General features: G+C 52.8%; 1 long non-coding RNA gene across 1 annotated transcript; it reads right to left on the minus strand.

Moving 5' to 3' along the window:
• Positions 1-10,793: 10,793 nt before the first annotated feature.
• LOC149865273 (uncharacterized) lies at positions 10,794-19,891 on the minus strand. Its single transcript, XR_016442430.1, has 3 exons — positions 15,956-19,891; positions 13,721-13,854; positions 10,794-11,069 (listed from the first exon to the last, which is right to left on the minus strand). It is a non-coding gene; the product is annotated as an uncharacterized LOC149865273 (long non-coding RNA).
• Positions 19,892-20,027: the final 136 nt, after the last annotated feature.

Below are 20,027 nucleotides of genomic sequence, written 5' to 3' on the forward strand. Positions count from 1 at the left end.
CTGAAGAGTGGCCTGTGTTTGTAGAGGCCGAAGGCTTCACAATGGCACCAGCACCAGAGTCTTCTGTTTACTGCCTTGATTCATCTCTCCCTCCTTAGCCCACGACCCATAACCAGAAGGATTGAGGGAAAAAACACCTACACCTCCAACCCCTTAAGCCCTCCCAGACCCTGTAGCCACTCATGACCCAGGTGGGATTGCTCTGAGCCATATCACTTGTGCCCACATGCATAAGGAGCTTAGGGTAGTAGTCAGAGTGCCAGATAAGTTTTTGGATCCTCTCAGTCACATCCTGGATATGGGCTCCCAGGAGGCAGCAGACCTCCCGGGCTAAGGGGTCAGGGTGACAGATCACTCCCTCAGTTCCCCTCAGGAGGGAGTCTCCTGCAACGACCACTCTGCATTTGGCTTTAGGGATGATAGCTGCTCATGTTTCTTCCTCACTTGCAGCAGCTGGCAGCTCTGTAGGCTCTACTGGTGCTGCAAGAGGTTCGTACCTGTTGCAGAGATCCAGGGGGGTGGTGACCCTGGTACAGTGAGCCTTGGGGTCGGAGACAACCTTTTGTCCAGCCCCATGGCTAGACAGTATGGGAGTGCCTCTTGGTCTCCCTGGTCCTGACAGACAACCTAGGTCTTCCCTCTTCGCTCCTGGGATGAAGGGCCCGGCAGTAGGAGTCAATCTCCTGTTTGCTGTTCCTGATGGCAGGTAGCCTCTGCACCACAGTCTGGATCATCATTATCTGGGATTCCAGAGACTCCCGTACAGAGCAAACCTCACAAGGGAAGGTTGCAATGCTCTTGATCCCGTGTGCCTGGATTCGTGACAGGCAGCCCCCACAGCCAAGAGCCTGGGGCTTTGTCTGGGTGAAAGCCTTGGAAGTGCCAGGGGGAGGGGATCCACCTGCAGGGGGGAACCTCAGGGTGCAGTGCCTCCCACCCAACATGGCACAGATAGTAGTTTGGCTACTACTGTGCCAACCATTCCCTTGAGGCTCGCTGCCTGGGACCTCATGCCCCTCCTGTGCACCCTCCTGCACAAACTCCTTTGCTAAACCACATGCCAGGCCAAGAGCATGCCTGCTTGAGCACTCTGCTCATGAGGCTCTGGTCGCATGGCTCCCTGGGGGCTGGGTGAAGTAGGAGCTGGGTGGGGGCATTACCCTCCTTGGCTTCTCTCAGCTGCCTCCCTGCAGCTGGGCTACTCCCCTCTCACCACGGTTCCCACTTACCTCCCAGCTAGGCTGGGAGTTCTCAGGGGTCTGCTGGGGGTCCTGATGGGGGTCCCAGACCTCACAGGGACATAATAGGCTTCCGCCCATGCATTTCACTGTGGAGCCGGGGCCTCCCTACGCCTTCTCAGTGTGTTCATATCATGTCCAACCCATACCTAACATAAATGCACTAAGAGCTGTTCACTGGGGGAAATTATTTTGATTTCCTCCCTCTCTTGCCTCACTTGTCCTCCCCATCACATTTAGCAAGCCCAGCATGCTCAGTTGTGTGATATCTAAATCCCCTTTTCTCCTCCTTTGGTTCTGACCCAGCAGAAGTGGACGGAAGTCTTACCAGCCTCTCATGCCACAGCACATGGACGATGCCTTTCCTCAGCTCTGCCTCTAGTGACTGATGTACACGTGATGGACCCCAGGTACTTCTACCAAGGGATCACTGGAAGTTTCTGTCCACATTCCTCCCTAATATCTTCCTCTTCATACACCAGAGACTCTGGCTTTGCTGTACTTACATTAAGACTTGTGCTCTCAAGCTTGCTTTGCCATGCTCAAACATTTTCCTCTGCTCTTCCTAAAATCTCTCTGCAGATCAGACACCCATCACTGTGATAAGAAGTGGGCTAGGTGCAGGTCCTAGTTTTCTTTTCCAGAGGATCTCTAATACAGGAACTTGTTCTGGCTTGTGTGCAGGGTTGAGGTACTTACCTTTTACTAGGTCAGTTTGCTTTTCTGATGCTTTCTTTTCTCTCCATTTCCACCCAAAGGATTTCCTTAAGGAAGTGCTCAAATGTCTTCTCTAGTTTAATGATGTGGATATAGACCACTTCTACATTATGGCCTTTCACGTGCTGTGAGATGTGTCTCCTTTTGCCGCCTTTTGTCCATATCCATGAGCCCCAGGAACTGTTCTGAACCGTGCAGTATTTGCCAACCTGTGGACTCCCCTGCCCTCCTGGGATGATCCTCTCATTGGATGGGACGACTGCTTCAACGGCAAATACAGTTATAATAAAATCATCCTTTCCTCTGCCCTGGCAATGATGAATTACCCTCTTTGCCAGGAAAAAAAGTCTCATTTTCAGTCATCTTTCATGTGTGTTTTCATTGCCAGAAGTCCTCACTGTAAACCTGCACTGAAAATAAGTTCATTTCCACTCCTTTGCCTGGAATTACACCAATAAAACAAACGTTAACCACCCATATGTGTGTCCAATGTCTCTTCTTTTTGGTACCTTGAAAATAGTAAAAGCTTTATCTTTCTGCTTCTTCCTATGGCACAGATCACCGCATCTCCATTCCTGAACCTAATGACTGTCAGTGTAATGCCCTTTCTATACCAGAGAGTGGCTGGGCTTTGTTTCCTATGCCCACCCCTCCACCACCTGGGTGACAAGAACCATTATCTCCTGAAGGCTTCTCCCTGCAGTGCCTTCTCTTTCATCCCAAATGCCCATCCTCACTTGTCCATCAAGGCCCTAATACAAACCTTGAGTTCCTTGGATCCATTCCTCAAATCCCAGTTGCTTATTTTGCTTCCAGTACCCAGTCACTAACCCTGTTTAACCACTTCCCCAAACAGGTTATCAAGGTCCCACACCTGACTTAATTTGCAGCATCCACAAAGGACAGGTGGAGCTGTGGGTCTATGATGATGACGGTGGGGAAAGCTCAAGGTCCGAGGACCTGCTGTCAGGTGAGTTGTGGCTGTCCCCTTCTCCTGACTCTGCTCCAAGTAATTCTCCATGCCCAGAATACCATCCCAGAGGACCTGGAAAATGCAGACCTGTCCTGTGCTGCCATTGCAGGGTGCTGACCTCAAACACAGTACATTGTATGCTGTAATGTGTCCAGGCAGGTTTTGTTCCCACTCCCTGAAATTCAAGGTTGTGGAGACAAACAACTATTCCCTTCCCTCTAATGGGAGACATTCGGGAACAATTAGGTTTACTGTCTTGATTTAGTGGCCCAGATCTGGTTATCCTGGGATACCATGATCTTATATTTCCATCTTCACTCAGCAATGTAAGAGTTCATTCCCCAGCCCAGGTTAGCCATACCTCCTTAACACACTGTCCCAGAACATGATGGGATTTGTGGTCCCTGGTGGAAATCAGCATCTTATGCAGAAGCTCTGTGTCATGAATGACGCATGCCCCTGGAGGCTGGGGGGGGCACAGCAACTGCCCATAGGTGGCGGTGGCGGTGTTGGCAGTGGGGGCATGGCGGTGGCGAGTGGGGGGCTCCTGCAGGCAGCCACGGTGGTGTCAGCAGCCGGGCGGGGGGAGGCGAGCACTGACTGCCTGCAGGCACTTTTGGTAGCATTGGCAGTGCTTTTCACAGGGGGTGCACCGCCAAGCTCAGGGGGTGCATGTGCACCCATGTGCACCAGTGCCCTGTGTGGCCCTTACTGTTGGACAAGGAAAAAGCTGGGGCTCTCCCTCTTCTGGTCAGGTTGACCTGGAACCCAGGATGTTTTTCATTCATAGATTAATAGATTCATAGACATTAGGGCTGGAAGAGACCTTGGACAATCACCAAGTCCAGCCCCCTGCCCCAGGGGCAGGCAGTCAGCTGGGGTGAAATAATTCCTGCAAGAAAAAAGGAGTCGAGAGTAGGTGCTTGCACCACCTCCAGCGGCAGTCTGTTCCAGGCCCTGGGGGCTTGGACTGTAAAGAAGTTCTTCCTTATGTCCAGCCTGAAACAGTCTTGGAGGAGTTTGTGACTGTTTGACCTCGTCATCCCTTGGGGCGCTCTGGTGAACAGACGTTCCCCCAGATCATGATGTACACCCCTTATATACTTATATGCAGTCTCCAGGTTCAGCTTCACCAAGGCCGAGTACAGCAGGAGGATGACATCCTGGGATTTATTTGCTTGAGAAGCATCTATGGATGCAAGCCAGAGTTTTGCTTGCTTTACCAGCTGGAACATCGGATTGGTGGCTCATATTCATCTTGTGGTCAATCATGACCCCCAAGTGCCTTTCAGCCGTGGTGCTAGTGAGTGTAGCACTGCCAAGCCTATAAGCGTGCTGCAGGAGTTTTTTTCTCCAAGGTGGAGTATCTTGCAGTTTTTGGTGTTGAACACCATCATGTTTTCATCTGCCCACTTTCTGAGCCTGTCTAGGTCAGCCTGGATCACCATCCTGTCCTCAGGTGTGGACGCTTTACCCCAAAGTTTAGTGTCATCGGTGAACTTGGTCAGTCCGCTTCTGATACCAATGTCCACATCATTAATAAAGATGTGGAAGAGTATAGGCGCAAGGACAGAGCCTTGGGGGACCACACTGGTCATGGCACACCATGATGATTTACTTCTGTTGATTACCACTCTGGGTCCAAACTCAGAGCCAATTCCCCAGTCATTGGACTGTGATGTAGCTGAAGCCGCAGTTGGCCAATTTTTCTATGAGATTATCATGGGACACCAGATCAAAGGCTTTTTTAAAATTAAGATGTATGACTTCAATCTCTTCTCCCTTGTCCACGTGATATGCCACCTCGTCATAGAAGGAGATGAGATTGGTCAGGCAAGACCTACCCACAACAAACCTGTGCTGGCTATCCCTCAGGATGTTGCCATCAGCCAGTTTGTCAAGAATGGTCTCTCTGATCATTTTTTCCAAGCTCTTCCCCATGATAGAGGTCAGGCTGATAAGCCTATAATTCCCCAGATCTACTATTCTCTCTTTCTTGAAGATCGGCACCACATTGGCCTTCTTCCAATCTTTGGGCACTTCACCAGAAGCACCAGGAGCTCTCGAAGATCTGTGACAGTAGTTGAGCTATGATGCTTGACAGCTCCTTAAGTACCCTGGGGTGTAAACTATCTGGGCCAGCTGACTTAAAGGTATCCAGCTTCTCAAGGTGTTCCTTCACATGGTTTACATGGGTGAAGGGTAACAATTCTCCTTTACCCTGGCCGTCCCGAACCATATTGAGCAGGGCTATCCCTAGGGACTGGTGAAAAACTGATGCAAAGTACTCACTAAGCAGGTTGGCTTTTTCCTGGGCATTGGTTGTCAGTTGTCCCATATGGTTTAGCAGGGTCCAATACCCTTGCTTTCCCTCGGGCTCCCCACATATCTAAAAAAGGACTTTTTCTTGTCTTTGATACATGTAGCCAGTTGGCATTCAGTTGCAGCCTTGGTTTTCCTAGTTCATTCCCTACAGGTCCAGACCAGTGGAGAATACTCCTCTTTTGAGGTGGATACAGTCTTCCATCCTTTATAGCTCTTTCTTTTTAGGTGCAGGAGGTCTGCTAGTTCCCTGCAGAGCCAAGGGGGCTGCTGTGCCCTTTTGCTGCCTTTCCTCTGAGACGGGATAGACATTGCTTGTGCTTTCAAGATTGCTCCCTTGGAGAGCAACTACTCATCCTGAAATCCCCTCCCCTTCAGGTCATGGTTCCTTAGGGCCTCACCAACAAGCCTCCTGAACTTGTCAAAGTCAGCTTTCCTGAAGTCGAGGACTCTTCACTTGCCAGCTTTACGGTGGATAGTGAAGGTGATCAGCTCATGGTCACTGTCTCCCAGCTTCCCTTTGATCATTAGGTTGCTGATTAGATCATCCCCCATTGCCAGTACCAGATCGGGCAGTGCTTTGCCTCTTGTCGGTCCACAGTCTCCAAGGGGACTCTCGAGGTGTGGTGTGTGACCATCCACATTGTGCTGCTCATAGTCTGGCTACTGCTGTGACTACCTACCCTGTGGCTCACTCGCACGCCTCAGGTCCTCTAGCTCCCCTCCTGCACAAACTCCTATGCTAACTCACATGCCAGGCCCAGAAGTGTGCTTGTTTGCATGTGCTGTTCAGGAGGCCCCAGTCACATGGCTCCCTGGGGGCGGGGCCAAGTGGAAGCTGGGGGGGCGTGTCCCTCCTCAGCTCCACTCAGCTGCCTCACAGCTGACTGGGTTGGGGTCTCTCCCTCCCTGCCATGGTCCCTACCTACCTCCGGCTGTGCAGGGGTCTGAGTTGGGGTCCTGCTGGGGGCCCTGTGCTTAATGGAGGTGCAACAGGCTTCCACCCATGCATCTCATGGCAGAGCCAGGCACAAACTGTGGCTTTGCCATTGGTGGGACCCTTTTAAATGGTGTGTATGTGCTCACCGACAGCGCTGCACCACTCTAGGGGACAGGTGAGTGCCCCCCCTTCCACCATCTCACGCACCGGGCAGAACTGGGCACGTGCTCCCTGGGGGTTGGGCCAAGTAGGAGCTTGGGGTGGGGGCATGTCATAATGGTCTTAGACTGTATTAAATGGATTCATGGCGTGGGTGGGATTTGGAATCTTTCAAGTTGTGGGAGGAAGTGAATATGCCAATAGTTTTCCCCAGAATTGCTCCCTTCCTGTTTAGTCTCTGTGGCCTCGAGTGTCAAGAACCTGCAGACTCAGCACAGAGTCCAGGTCCAGGCTCATTCAGGCAGTTTGCCCCTTGCCAGCACTGCAGGAATTAATCTGGTGTTTCTCTTCCCCATGCAGGAGGTGCCTGGCTGCTGAGCAGAGCTGAGGAGCAACCCCCTGTGGAAGGGCCTGCAGACCTGGAGGCAGCATGGACTTCCCCAGGGAGTTTGGGTGAGATGGACCCCCTGAAACCTGAGAAGGACAAGAGTCAGGGGAGGTCCCAAATGCTCAAGGAGAATGTAGTGGTGAACCAAGTACCATCTTCAGTTGGGCACAAGAGTGGAGAAAGGGCAGAACCCAGAAAGAGCCCTGGATGCAGAGAAGAATTTGTGGAGCCGAGAGACCTAAAGGGCTGCTGGAAAGATGCACTGCATCCCAGCCAAGGCACTGGGAAGGGGCTCAGAGGAAGCAGGAGCTCACTGCTAAGTAGAGGGGCAAAGTCCACACCTCTCCCAAAGAAAAACCTTTAACTGCCCATCCCTCCTGACTCTTCACAAGATAAGGCAGGCATACTGGGGAGAAGCCCCATGTATGCACTAAGTGTGGGAAGAATTTCCCTTGCCTCTCTGCCCTGGTTGCTCACCACGAGACCCATTCTGGAGAGCTATTCCACCACTTCACCAAATTGGGGAAGAGCTTTGTGCACCCCACAGACCTAATCAAGCACCTACATGTGCAGAGGGGGAAGCGTCAGGCACAGCTGTGTCAAGTGTGGCAAGACCTTCGCCCATTTTTTCTCCTTATCTCAGCACTGACACATCCACTTGGGCAGGAGGACACACCACTGCACTGAGTGCAGGAAGAACTTCATCTGCTGGCAAGACCTTCTCTTCCAGGTTGGCTGATCTCATATGGCGAGCTTTAAACTAGCCTTGCTGGGGGAGGGGGCCACAGGAAGACGAGGAGACGCCATCTGAGCAAGACAGGTGACAAAGGCAAGGCGTGCTAAGGTAAGGAACGGGGGTCCAGACAGTCTCTCTAAACGGGGCGTGGCACACACAGGCTTGCAAGGCCTTAAATGCCTATATGCCAATGCTTGCAGTATGGGGAATAAAGAGGAGGAACTCGCCCTCAGAATAGCTAGTTCAAACCCAGATGTCATAGGCCTAACAGAAACGTGGTGGGATTCGTCTCACGACTGGGCAGTCAGCATTATGGGCTACAGGCTTTACAGGCGGGACAGAGAAGGAAGGGAAGGCGGGGGGTGGGGGACGCTCTGTGTCAAGGAGCAATACGCATCCTCTGCCAGCAGAACGGGGTCAGAGGGGCAGGCTGAAGTGCTCTGGGTCAAGATTCAAGGGGGCATGGGGATAGGGATCTAACAGTGGGGGTCTACTACAGACCCCCCAACCAAGAGGAGGAGCTGGACCAGGAATTTTTGGGCCAGCTTGCAGAGGCACTTAAGGCGGGGTAGTTGTCATGGGTGATTTAAATTACCCAGACATCTGCTGGGAGGAGCAGTCAGCCAGGACGGACCGTACCCGGAGGCTCCTGGCCGAGATACAGGACCTCCACTTAATTCAAGAGGTGCACAGTCCCACCAGAGGAAATGCCTGGTTGGACCTGGTCCTGGCCACAGGTGATGACCTGGTCAGGGGCCTCCAGGTTCTTGACCACCTGGGTGATAGCAATTATCACTTGCTGGAATTCACCATCCAGCGCAGGGTGTCAAGGGCCTGCAGCAAGACGGTAGCCCTAGACTTTAGGAGGGCCAACTTCAACAAGTTGAGGAGACTAGTGGGTGAGGTGCTGGGGTCCTTGAGGTCAGGGGAACTCAGTGCCCAAGACAAGACCTCGTTCCTTAAGGAAACGGTACTCAGGGCCCAAGGGGTGTCCATCCCAACAAGAAGCAAGGGGGGCAGGAGTGCCCAAAACCCCACCTGGCTCATCAAGGGCATCTGGGAATGCCTGATTGCCAAAAAGGCAGCATACAACTGGTGGAAGGGGGGTGCCATCTCCAAAGAGGAGTATACCTCCTCTGCTCGGGGCTGTAGGGGGGCTGTCAGGAAAGCTAAGGTGGACATGGAGCTAGAACTAGCATCCAAGATCAAGGATAATAAAAAGTCCTTTTTCAAATATATAGGGAGGATGAAGAAGGCACTGGGTAATGTGCGGCCCCTGCAAAGTATGCTGGGCAATGTGTTGGTTGCACCAGAGGAGAAAGCAGACCTCTTTAACCAATTCTTCACCTCCGTTTCCTTGTGCAGGGACCGGGACTTCCCCGCTGTGATGCAAGACAGACTTGAGGGGAACGCCTCCAGACCTCAGGTTGGGGAGGAGCGGGTTAGAGAGCTTCTGGAGGGGCTGGACGTGTTCAAGTTGGCGGGTCCAGATGCTCTCCACCCCAGGGTATTGAGGGAGCTAGCTGGGGTTATTGCAGGGCCCTTGGCACGGCTTTATGAGTACTCGTGGTGCTGGGGCCAGGTGCCAGATGACTGGAAGATAGCTAACGTGGTCCCCATCTTCAAAAAAGGGAGGAGGGGGGACCCGGGCAACTATAGGCCCGTCAGTCTTACCTCAATCCTAGGGAAACTCTTTGAGAAGATCCTCAAGGAGCACATCTGCAATGGGCTGGCCTCAGGGATGATGGTCAAGGGCAACAAGCACGGTTTAATTAGGGGCAGGTCATGTCAGACCAACCTGATTGCCTTTTACGATCAGGTCACAAAAGCCCTGGATGCAGGTGTCGCCGTGGATGTAGTCTTTTTGGACTTCAGCAAGGCCTTTGACACCGTCTCCCACCCCATCCTCATTAAAAAACTAGGCGACTGTGGCATTGATGCCTCCACAGTCAGATGGACTGCAGATTGGCTGAAGGGTTGTACTCAGAGGGTGGTGGTGGACGGGTCACATTCGACCTGGGGGGAAGTGGGCAGCGGAGTCCCCCAGGGCTCGGTCCTTGGGACCATGCTGTTCAATTTCTTCATCAGCGATTTGGACAACAGGGTGAAAAGCAACCTGTTTAAATTTGCTGATGATACCAAAATTTGGGGTGAGGTGAGCACGCTAGTAGGGGGGGAAAGACTGCAGCAAGATCTGGATAGGTTACAGGAGTGGGCTAACATAAACAGGATGCGTTTCAATACTGACAAGTGCAGGGTGCTGCACTTAGGCAGTAGAAACCAGCAGCACACTTATAGAATGGGAAACTCCCTTCTTGAGAGCACGGAGGCGGAAAGGGATCCTGGAGCCATTACTGACTCCAAGATGAACATGGGCCGACAACGCGAAGTCACGGTTGGCAGGGCTAACCGGACCTTGTCATGCATCCACAGATGCATCTCGAGCAGGTCCAAGGAGGTGATTCTCCCCCTCTATGCGGCACTGGTCAGGCCGCAGCTGGAGTACTGCGTCCAGTTCTGGGCGCCCCATTTCAGGAGGGATGTGGACAACGTGGAGAGGGTCCAGCGGAGGCCACCCACATGATCCGGGGACAACAGGGCAGACCCTACAATGAAAGACTGCAGGACCTGAACCTGTTCAGCCTTCACAAGAGAAGGCTGAGGGGGGACCTGATGACTGTCTGTAAACTCACTAGGGGGGACCAGTAGGGTTTGGGGGAGACACTGTTTCCCCTCACGCCCCTTGGCATGACAAGGAATAATGGACACAAATTATTGGAGAGGAGGTTTAGATTAAACATCTGCAAGAACGACTTCATAGTTAGGGCGGCTAGGAGCTGGAACCAACTTCCAAGGGAAGTGGTGCTGGCTCCTTCCCTGGGGATCTTTAAGAAGAGGCTTGATGCCTACCTGGCTGGACTCATTTGAGTCCAGTTTTTCTCCCTCCCAGGCGGGGGTTGGACTTGAAGATCTACAAGGTCCCTTCTGACCCGATTTCTATGATTCTATGACCTGTCCCAGCACCAGGGTGTGAGGCACCACTGCACCAAATGTGGGAAGAGATTCAAGCAGTTCTCTGACCTGGCCAGGCACCGGTGCAAGCACATAAGGGAGAAGCCACATCAGTGCTCAGAGTGTGGGAAGAGCTTCACCTGATCCTCCTACCTGGCTCGGCACCAGCTCATCCACACAGGGGAGAAGACACATCAATGCTCAGAGTGCCAGAAGAGCTTCTGCCAGTCTTCCAACCTGGCCTGGCACTAGCTCATCCACAGAACAGAGAAGCAACATCAGTGTTTGGAGTGTGGGAAGAGCTCATCCACACGAGGGAGAAATCATATTTGTGCTCTGCATGTGGAAAATGCTTCCACCAAGCCTCTAACCTGGCCCACCATCAGCTCATCCACTCAGAGGAGAAGCCACATCAGTGCTTGGAGTGTGGGAAAAGCTTCACCCATTCTTTCCACCTAACCATACACTGGCTCATCCATACAGAGAAGTCACATCAGTGTTCAAAGTGTGGTAAGTGCTTCCTCCACTTCTTCAAACTGGCCCTGCACCAGTGCATCCATAGTCAGGAGTGTCCAGAATGTTTCCTGCAATACAGAGAGGGTTTGGGGATGTTTACTTGCTCACTAGGGCTGTGCAAATCTTCAGCAGATGTTTCACTTCAGAGGTGTTTCAGCCTGTTTTGGCACCCAAAACCCCGCATCTGAAATGAAATGGAAGGCTTTGAAACATCTCTGAAATAAAACAAAACCATCCAAAACATTTTGGAAAATTTCAGTTTCAGAGTCGGGCTTCCAGAGAATCAGAAACTAAGAAGAGAGAGGGGGAAGAGCAGGGGAAGGACTGCTCTGATATTGACATCTGTAGCCGGCCAGTGTCTGTGATTTGTTCCTGAGTTCCCTTCCAATCCCAGTGGTCTGGAGGAGGAACGGCAGCCTGCTATCATCCTGCATGCAGATCCAGTGGCCCGTGCCCCATGGGAGGAGTCTGGCACAGCCCCGCAGCCCTCCCGGGGGGTGCAGACCCCCAGATCTGTGTGTGGGGTGACAGCAGGCTGTGACTGCTGGCAAATGATACAAGTTTTGCTTTGAACAGTTTGAGGTGCAGTTTCACAGAAGCCCCAGCACCTCTCTCTTTGAAACTTGGCAGGCTTCATGGCCTCAGAAAGGGGCTACCATCCCAGCAAGATTCATCTGAATCAGGCAAGAAATGACAAAGTTATAGGCATTTTAGTGATTCCCCATTATAGCCTATGGCTGAATCACCAAAACAGCATTGAAACTCCAAAACAGATTCGGCCAAATCAAAATGGAACAGTGATCTGAAACACTGAAACAAATCACTGGCCCTCCAAAATGGCTGAATCCAAAACCGACTGAAACACAGCTATTTCGCACAGCACTGCTACTCAGCACCCACCAGTGTCTGCATCCAGGAAAGCGGTCTCATGCTGGTGTACTGCAGTAACAGTTCACACTTTGTTCAGCCCTTCTAGGGCCCTGCAGAACCCGGAGGACACAGAGGCTGGCCTCCCATGTTTGATGTGGGTGTAGGGTTAAAAGGAAACACCTTAGACAGAAGCCAGTCTGGGTGCCAGCAGCTGCCAGCTGCCCCTCTGTCCTCCTTCCCTTCCCTTCCCTTCCCTTCCCTTTATACCATGCTCAACCTGGGGTTGTGGGGACATGAATGTGAGGAAAGACTGGAGGAACTGGGCTTATTTGACTTCCAAGTCCTGGATCACCTGTGGTCTTGTTGTAAAATGATGAAGTTTCATAGTTGTTAGGGTCGGAAAGGACCTGAGCAGATCAGCAAGTCTGACCCCCTGCCATAGGCAGGAATGAATGGTGGGATCAGATGATCCCAGCTTGGTGATTATCTATCCTCCTTTTGAAGACCCCCAGGGTAGGAGCGAGCATCACTTCCCTTGGAAGCTCGTTCCAGATCCTATCTGCCCTGACTGTGAAGTAGTGCTTCCTGACGTCTAACCTAAACCTACTCTCAGTCAACTTGTTGTCATTATTACTTGTTACTCCAGGTACTGCTTGGGGGAACAGAGACTCTCTCGTTCCCCATGGGTCTCCCCTGGTAGGTTTACAGACAGCCACCAGATCGCCTCTCAGCTTTCTCTTGTGGAAACTGAATAGGTTCAGGTCCCGTCGCCTCTCCTCGTAGGGCCTGCCCTGCTGTCCCCTGACCACGCAAGTGGCCTCCTCTGGACCCTCTCCATGTTGTCCACTTCCCTCCTGAAGTGCGGCACCCAGGTAGCCCCAGAAGTACTGCTATAGCGGTGTCATTGTCCTCTCTGGGTGTTATTCATATGTTTTCAGTGTTGAGGTCTCCGTGACTGTGGTTTTGTCAAAAAGTCAAAGCCAGAAGATCCCAACACCAATCCTGTCTTCAAGAACTGGCACAGGTTTGGGCAGGTTTACTGTCTACAAGCCATGGCCCAAACACAACTGTGATCTGGCCAACAAGATGTTATTGCATGTATGCCCATGACAGGCTATCAGTACTCCACCATGTAGGCTCCCTGAGGGCAGTACACATGTCCCATGCTTTGTAATTCTTCTTTTATAGATTTCATAGATTTTTAGGGTCAGAAGGGACCTTAGTAGACCATCAAGTCCAACCCCCTGCCCTAGGCAGAAAAGAACACTGGGGTCAGACGACTCCAGCCAGGTGCTTGTCCAGTCTCCTCTTAAAGACCCCCAAGGTAGGAGAGAGCACCACCTCCCTTGGATGCCCATTCCAAATTTTGGCAACCCTCGCCATAAAGGAAGAGTGCGGTTAGCTTTACTGATCCCTTTGTCATATTGACAACTCATGTTCATCTTTGAGTCGACTATGACTCAGATCCCTTTCTGCTGCTGTGCTGCTTAGAAAGTCGCCCCCCAGTCTGTAAGTGTTGGTGACTGGTTCTCCCTAGATGTAGCACTATGCACTTATCCTTGTTAAACTGCATCCTGTTCTGTTCTGCCCACATTCCCAACCTGTCCAAATCCACCTGAATCCACTTCCTGTCCTCCATCGCATTTACTTTGCCCCATAATTTGGTGTGGTCCACAAATTTGACAGAGTGCTTTCCACACCTTCATCCAAGTCACTGATGAAGATATTGAATAGTACTGGTCCAAGGACTGAATCCTGGGGAACTCCACTACCCACATTTTTCCAGGTCAAAAATGACCCATCTGCCACCACACTCTGTGTGCGTTCCATAAGCCAATTCTCCACTCACCTCTCCGTTTAGTAATCTACACCAGAATCGCCTAATTTGTTTATAATAATGGGATGCGACACTGTATCAAAGGCCTTTTAAAAATCCGAGAAGATGACATCTACCTCAAATCCTGCATCCAAGCATTTTGAGACCTGGTCATAAAAAGAAACAAGGTTAGTCAGGCAAGATCTACCTACTATGAACCCATGCTGGTTGCCCTTCAGTACTGTTTTTCCTACTGGACTCTCACAGATGTGATTTTTAATAATTTTTTCAAAGCTTTTCCCAAGGATAGAGGTGAGGCTAACCAGCCTACAGCTGCCCAGATCATCCTTTCTCCTGTTCTTGAAGATAGGGAGCACGCTGGCCCTTTTCCAGTCCTCTGGGACTGTCCTGAGCCATGAGTGCTGAAGCAACTGTGCCAGTGGGTCTGCTAGGATGCTGGCCAATTCCTTCTGCACCCTTGGATGAAGATCATCTGGGCCTGCTGACTTAAATATGTCCAGTCCCACCAGCTACCCCTTTACTAGGTCAGCGCTAACTGTTAGTGGGTTGGAGTCCCTCTTGTGCCTGTCTTTAGCCCCTTTGGGAGGTATGTCTTTATCCATGTTCAGGAATACAGATGCAAAGAATTCGTTTAGGAGCTCAGCTTTGGCCCTCTTATCCATTACCAATTGCCCTAGTCTGTCCTGTAGGGGTCCTATGTTACCATGCGCCTTCTTTTTACTCTCTATGCAACTCAAAAAAGTACTTTTGGATATCTTTAATTTTTATAGCCAGTCCAAGTTCCATTTTTGCTTTGGTCTTTCTGACTGACTCCCTGCAAGTGCAAGCCAAGGAGGTATATTCCTCCTTGGTGGCTACCACCTGCTTCCACAGTCTGTACGCCTCTCTTTTTCTCCCTAGGCTCTCTTGGATTTCCCTGTTAAGCCAAGAGGGTTTCTCAGCTCTTTTACTTCCCTTTATGTGCACTGGGATGGTCCCTTATGGTGCCTGAAGGATCATTCCCCTGAGGAATGCCCACACTTTCTGAACTCCCAACTCACCAATGCTCTTGCCCTTCAGTGCCTCACTTACTAATCTCCTGAGCTCATCGAAGTTAGCCTTTCTGAAGTCTAGCACTTCTGCCCTACTAGTTATCTTTCCCACCTTTCCCAGATAGTGACTTCTAACAACTGGTGGTCGCCATCCACTAGGTTACTCGGTATCTGCAGATCACCCATCAGGTTATCCCCCTGTAGCAAGCACTAAGTCCAGTAAGGCAATTCCCCTAGACTTAATGCTTGCTTCAGGGGATGGATGACAGATACAGGGTAACCTAGTGAATTCTGACAATTGGTGGTCACTATCCCCTATCTGGTGAAAGGTGGGAAGTGATCCAAATGAATTGGATCAAATTTACAGTGATCCAAACAAATTATGTATGACATTCCACAAATATCTGGAATATCTGAGCCATCCTGTAGTATGGGCTTGTTCCACATCTTCACCTGGGCGTTGTGCTCCAATCTGGTACTATTCTCCACCTTGCACTGCCATCTCCCCACACACCCCCCTCCTGACAGGAGAGCTCATCTGGCTGACAGGTCAAGTTCTGCTTACATAAGGCCCTCATGCTCGTGTCCCAGATTTGTGCATGGGGTGGGGGTGAATGCGGGCTGCCTGCTACAGACTCAGGGCTCCCCACCTCCATAGCAATGCGACCCTGCTCACCTGGCAGCGGTGGGTTTGAGGGTGTTGTCCCTCACTGCAGCAGTGGGGGTGAGGGTGGAGTTGTTCCCCGCTGTTGCCAATGGGCAGGGGCACAGCTGGCATGGGGCTTCCAGGGGAAGGGCAGCAGGGAGGGGTACCCTGAGCCCACAGCAGGCAGCCTGCACTGCCCCCACCCCATTCACAAATCTGGGGAACGTGGAGCGGGAGGTGGGCAGGTGTCCTGTTTTTACATTTACAAAGTAGTGACACTAGGGCACACATACACGTGGGATGCAGTGCACCATCTTAGTCAATCTGTTGCCATCCGGATCATAGAGATCCCACTCAATTCAGGAAGAACATGCTTGATGTTAGCCTACGAGAGGCCAAGAGGGAGTGGAAAGGGGCTAGAAGAGACCATAGGGGTTTTTTATTGGCCACCAAAGTAGCAGGTGATTAGTTGACAGGCTTTCTCCATTTCAGGGTGGCCAGCTAACAATGAGTTATGGCATAAACATAGTACCATGGGTCTGGCTGGACCTGGGGGAATGTAAATCTTACCCTGAGAAAAGAGAAATCCATCCTGGACTTGAGGCAGTGGTCACGAGAAGGCGACCTGCTCTAGAGGAGCTCCTGGGTGGTGGCACAGACAGCAGAGCCATTGGTAAAGTGATGTAAGGATGCTGCGTGGCTTCAAAGTGGGGCTCAGCTCCAATGGTCCCTGTGCCAGGTTTGTGTCGTAGTCCACCTGGGAAAAATCATGCACCTTCCCATAGCTACATGATCTGAAAGTCAAAGTGGGACAAGAAAAAATTCCACCCCAGCAAAGCTGTTTCTGGTTGTTTTTGCCACAATCAAGTATTCTAGCGTAGTGAGAACGTGACGCATCACAGCAGGAGGAACCAGAGGCCGTCGGCAGAGCTGTGCTCACTGGGGGCTTGGACAGCAACTCCCAGGCCCACCTGGGGCTGGATGGAGGGGAAAGTGGAAGAGGAAGCTGAAGCCTGGAGAGTAACGGGGTGTGAAAGGGTTCCCTTCTGGCCTCCTCTCTCTTTGGGGGTTGTCTGCTTCTCTTCTCTCTCATGTGTCTACCAATCCAGTTGCTAGGCCGCCAACTTGCTGTCTACCTGACGGGCCGCAGGTAAGAGGGTGTGGATCTTGCCCCCGTATTGTTTTGAGCTCTGACCTTATGACATAGGGGCAGGAGCTTAAGCCCATGTGGCTCCATTAGGTAACTGTGATGTTTTTCAAACTGATTGGCCTGGCATCAAGTAACACAGTAAGAGTGCGCCGGAGGGCGAGCAGGAAGGGCCCAGAGGCTGACTCCTGCTAGCGTGGGGCAGAGGCACCGCATTCAGCCAGAAGCAGGCAGCAACTCCTACGATGGTGTCGATGGGGAGTGCTGCCAGGGCCCCTGCCCGGGGGGCGCGGCGCGGCCTTCCCGGGGCTTCTCTGAGGCCTCCACCCAGACGGAGCCCGCGGGGGGGCTGGCGCCCCCCACCCCCTGGCCTGCGGGAGCTGCCCAGCAAGGCCTGGGGACCCCCACACCTGTCCTGCAGGCGCCCGCCTTAGGGCCCTGGAGGCGCGGGTGAGGGAGCTCCAGGAGGAGGTCAGCAGGCGGAGGGGAATCAGGGAGGCAGAGGAGGAAATTGACAGCTATTTTCTTTCCCCGCAGGGTTGTACGACCAAGGAGGACGCACCTCGAGAAGTGCCCTCCACTGCAGAGTGGCAGACGGTCACCTCCCGTGCCAGGGCTGCTCGTACCACGGCAGCACCAGCTCCTCCAGTCCAGCAGGAGAACAGGCGCGAGGCCCTGGCAGCCCTGGAGGAGGAGGACGGAGAGGACGTAACCAGGGAGGAGGCAACTCCACGCTCCCCACGTCCCGTGCAAGCCGAAGGAGGCAAGAAGGCCAGGAGGAGAAAGCGTCAAGTGATCGTCAGTGGCGACTCCATCCTGAGAGGTACGGAGGGCCCCCTCTGTCGCCGGGACCCCTCGGCACGCGAGGTCTACTGCCTATCTGGAGCGAGGGTTCAGGACATGAAAGGGATGCTCCAGACCGTAATCCAGCCCACCGATTATTACCCCATGGCCCTAGTCCATGTGGGCACTAACGATGTGGCCAGGAGGAGCCCTGATCGCCTGATGGAGGACTACCATGCTCTGGGGTGCGTGCTGAAGGAGATGGGCGCACAGGAGGTTTCTCTTCTATCCTGCCAGTGAGTGGACGAGGCAGACGGCATGAAACGTGCATCACGGAGACCAACCAGTGGCTGCAGGAAAGGTGCTTTGAGGCGGGCTTTGGCTTCCTCAGCCACGACCGGGACATCACGATGAGAGACATGCTGGGGTGGGACGGGCTCCACCTTTCCCCCAAAGGTAAGCGTGTTGTGTTCTCATCTAGGTTGGCCGACCTCCTCTGGCGGGCTTTAAACTAGGCTTGTCGGGGGAAGGGGACGATGAGGGCGGAGGAAACATCAGACTGCCAGACCAAACAGCACCCACAACTACAGCCCAGCCCAGACTGATGAGAGAAGCCAATAAGCAGGTAAGAGAGAGGGGCCAGGGTAATGCTGGGACGAGGGGGTCAGTACACACACCCACAGGAGGCCTCAAATGCCTCTACACAAACGCTCGTAGTGTGGGCAACAAGCAGGAGGAACTCACCCTCGTGCTGGCTGACACCAGCCCGGACATAGTGGGGATCACTGACACGAGGTGGGACGCAACGCATGACTGGGCGTCAGTGTCAAGGGCTATAGGCTGTACAGGAGGGACAGGATAGGAAAGAGGGGTGGGGGCGTGGTGCTCTATATTAAGGAGGAATACACATCCTCGTTAATTAGCAAGGAGTCAGGGGAGGGGCACTCTGAAGTGATCTGGGTTAGAGTACAAGGCAGTCGAGGGGAAAGGGACTTAAGGGTGGGGGCCTACTACAGACCTCCCAACCAGGGGGAAGAGCTTGACCAGGAATTCTTGGGTCAGCTCACAGAGGTGGTGAAGGCTAAGGACGTGGTAGTCATGGGGGACCTGAACTTCCCGGGCATCTGCTGGGAAGAGCAGTCAGCCAGGTCTGACCACTCACGCAGGGTCTTGGCCAGAGCGCAGGATCTCCATTGAACCCAGGAGATGCACAGCCCCACCGGGGGGGACGCCTTGTTGGACCTCATGCTGGCCATGGGTGACAACCTGGTGCGGGGGCTGCGGGGGCTCGACCACCTGGGCGACAGCGATCATCGCCTGCTGGAATTCACCATCCAGCGCAAGGTGGCAAAGGCATGAAGTAAGGCAGCGGCCCTAGATTTTAGGAGGGCAGACTTCAACGAGCTAAGGAGGATAGTTGGGGATGCACTGAGGTCCCGGAGGGGAGGGGAGCTGGGTGTCCAAGGAGAGTGGTCGCTCCTTCAGGAGACGATCCTCCAAGCCCAAAGAGAGGTAATCCCAACAAGGATTAAAGGGAGCAGGAGAGCACACAAGCCTCCATGGCTCACCAAAAGCATCTGGGAATGTCTCCTTGCTAAAAGGGAGGCTTACACCCAATGGAAAGAAGGGGACATTGCCAGGGATGACTACACTGCAGTCACCTGGAGATGTAGGGGGGCAGTCAGGAAGGCCAAGGCAGAAATGGAATGGGGACTAGCTTCCCAGATTAAGGACAATAAGAAGTCCATCTTCAAATACATAGGGGGCAAAAAAGGGGTTCCGGGTAATGTGGGGCCCCTGCAGGACGCATTGGCGAATTTGGTCGTCACACCAGGCGACAAAGCTAACATGTTTAACGACTTCTTTGCCTCTGTCTTCCTAAGTAGGGACCAGAACAGCCGCCTCCCTGCTGGGCCCCCCTCGGGGCCCGGGGGAGGCACACCTGGGCCAAGCGCTAGTGAGGAACTAGTTAGGGAACTTCTGGAGGGGTTGGACGTATTCAAGTCAGCCGGTCCGGATGATCTCCACCCTAGAGTTCTAAAGGAATTGGCCGAGGTCATTGCAGGACCCCTGGCACGGCTTTACGAGCACTCGTGGTGCTCTGGTGTGGTGCCGGAGTACTGGAAGAGGGCCAACATGGTCCCCATCTTCACAAAGGGGAAAAGGGAGGACCTGGGAAACTATAGGCCAGTTAGTCTTACCTCGATCATAGGCATGCTGTTTGAGAAAATTATTCTGGCACACATCCACAAGGGGCCTGCAGGGGACTGCATGCTTAGGGGCAACCAACACAGGTTCATCAGTGGCAGGTCCTGTCAGACCAACCTGGTGGCCTTTTATGATCAGATCACTAGATCATTAGACACAGGGGTAGCAGTGGACATCGTCTTCCTGGACTTCCGGAAGGCTTTCGACACTGTCTCTCTACCCTGTTCTCATTAAGAAACTGGGGGGCTGTGGTGTAGACACCCACACAGTCAAATGGGTCGCCAACTGGCTGGAGGGCCGCACCCAGACGGTGGTGGTGGAGGGGTCCTTCTCAACCCGGAGGGATGTGGACAGTGGGGTCCCGCAGGGCTCGGTCCTCGGGCCCGCACTGTTCAACATCTTCTTCAGTGATTTGGACAAGGAGGTAAAAAGCACCCTGTTCAAATTTGCTGATGACACTAAGATGTGGGGGGACGTGGGCACGCTGGAAGGATGCAACAGGCT

This window comes from Crocodylus siamensis, chromosome 5, assembly GCF_052110815.1.
Source record: "Crocodylus siamensis isolate JL-2025a chromosome 5, ASM5211081v1, whole genome shotgun sequence".
Taxonomy (NCBI): domain Eukaryota; kingdom Metazoa; phylum Chordata; order Crocodylia; family Crocodylidae; genus Crocodylus; species Crocodylus siamensis.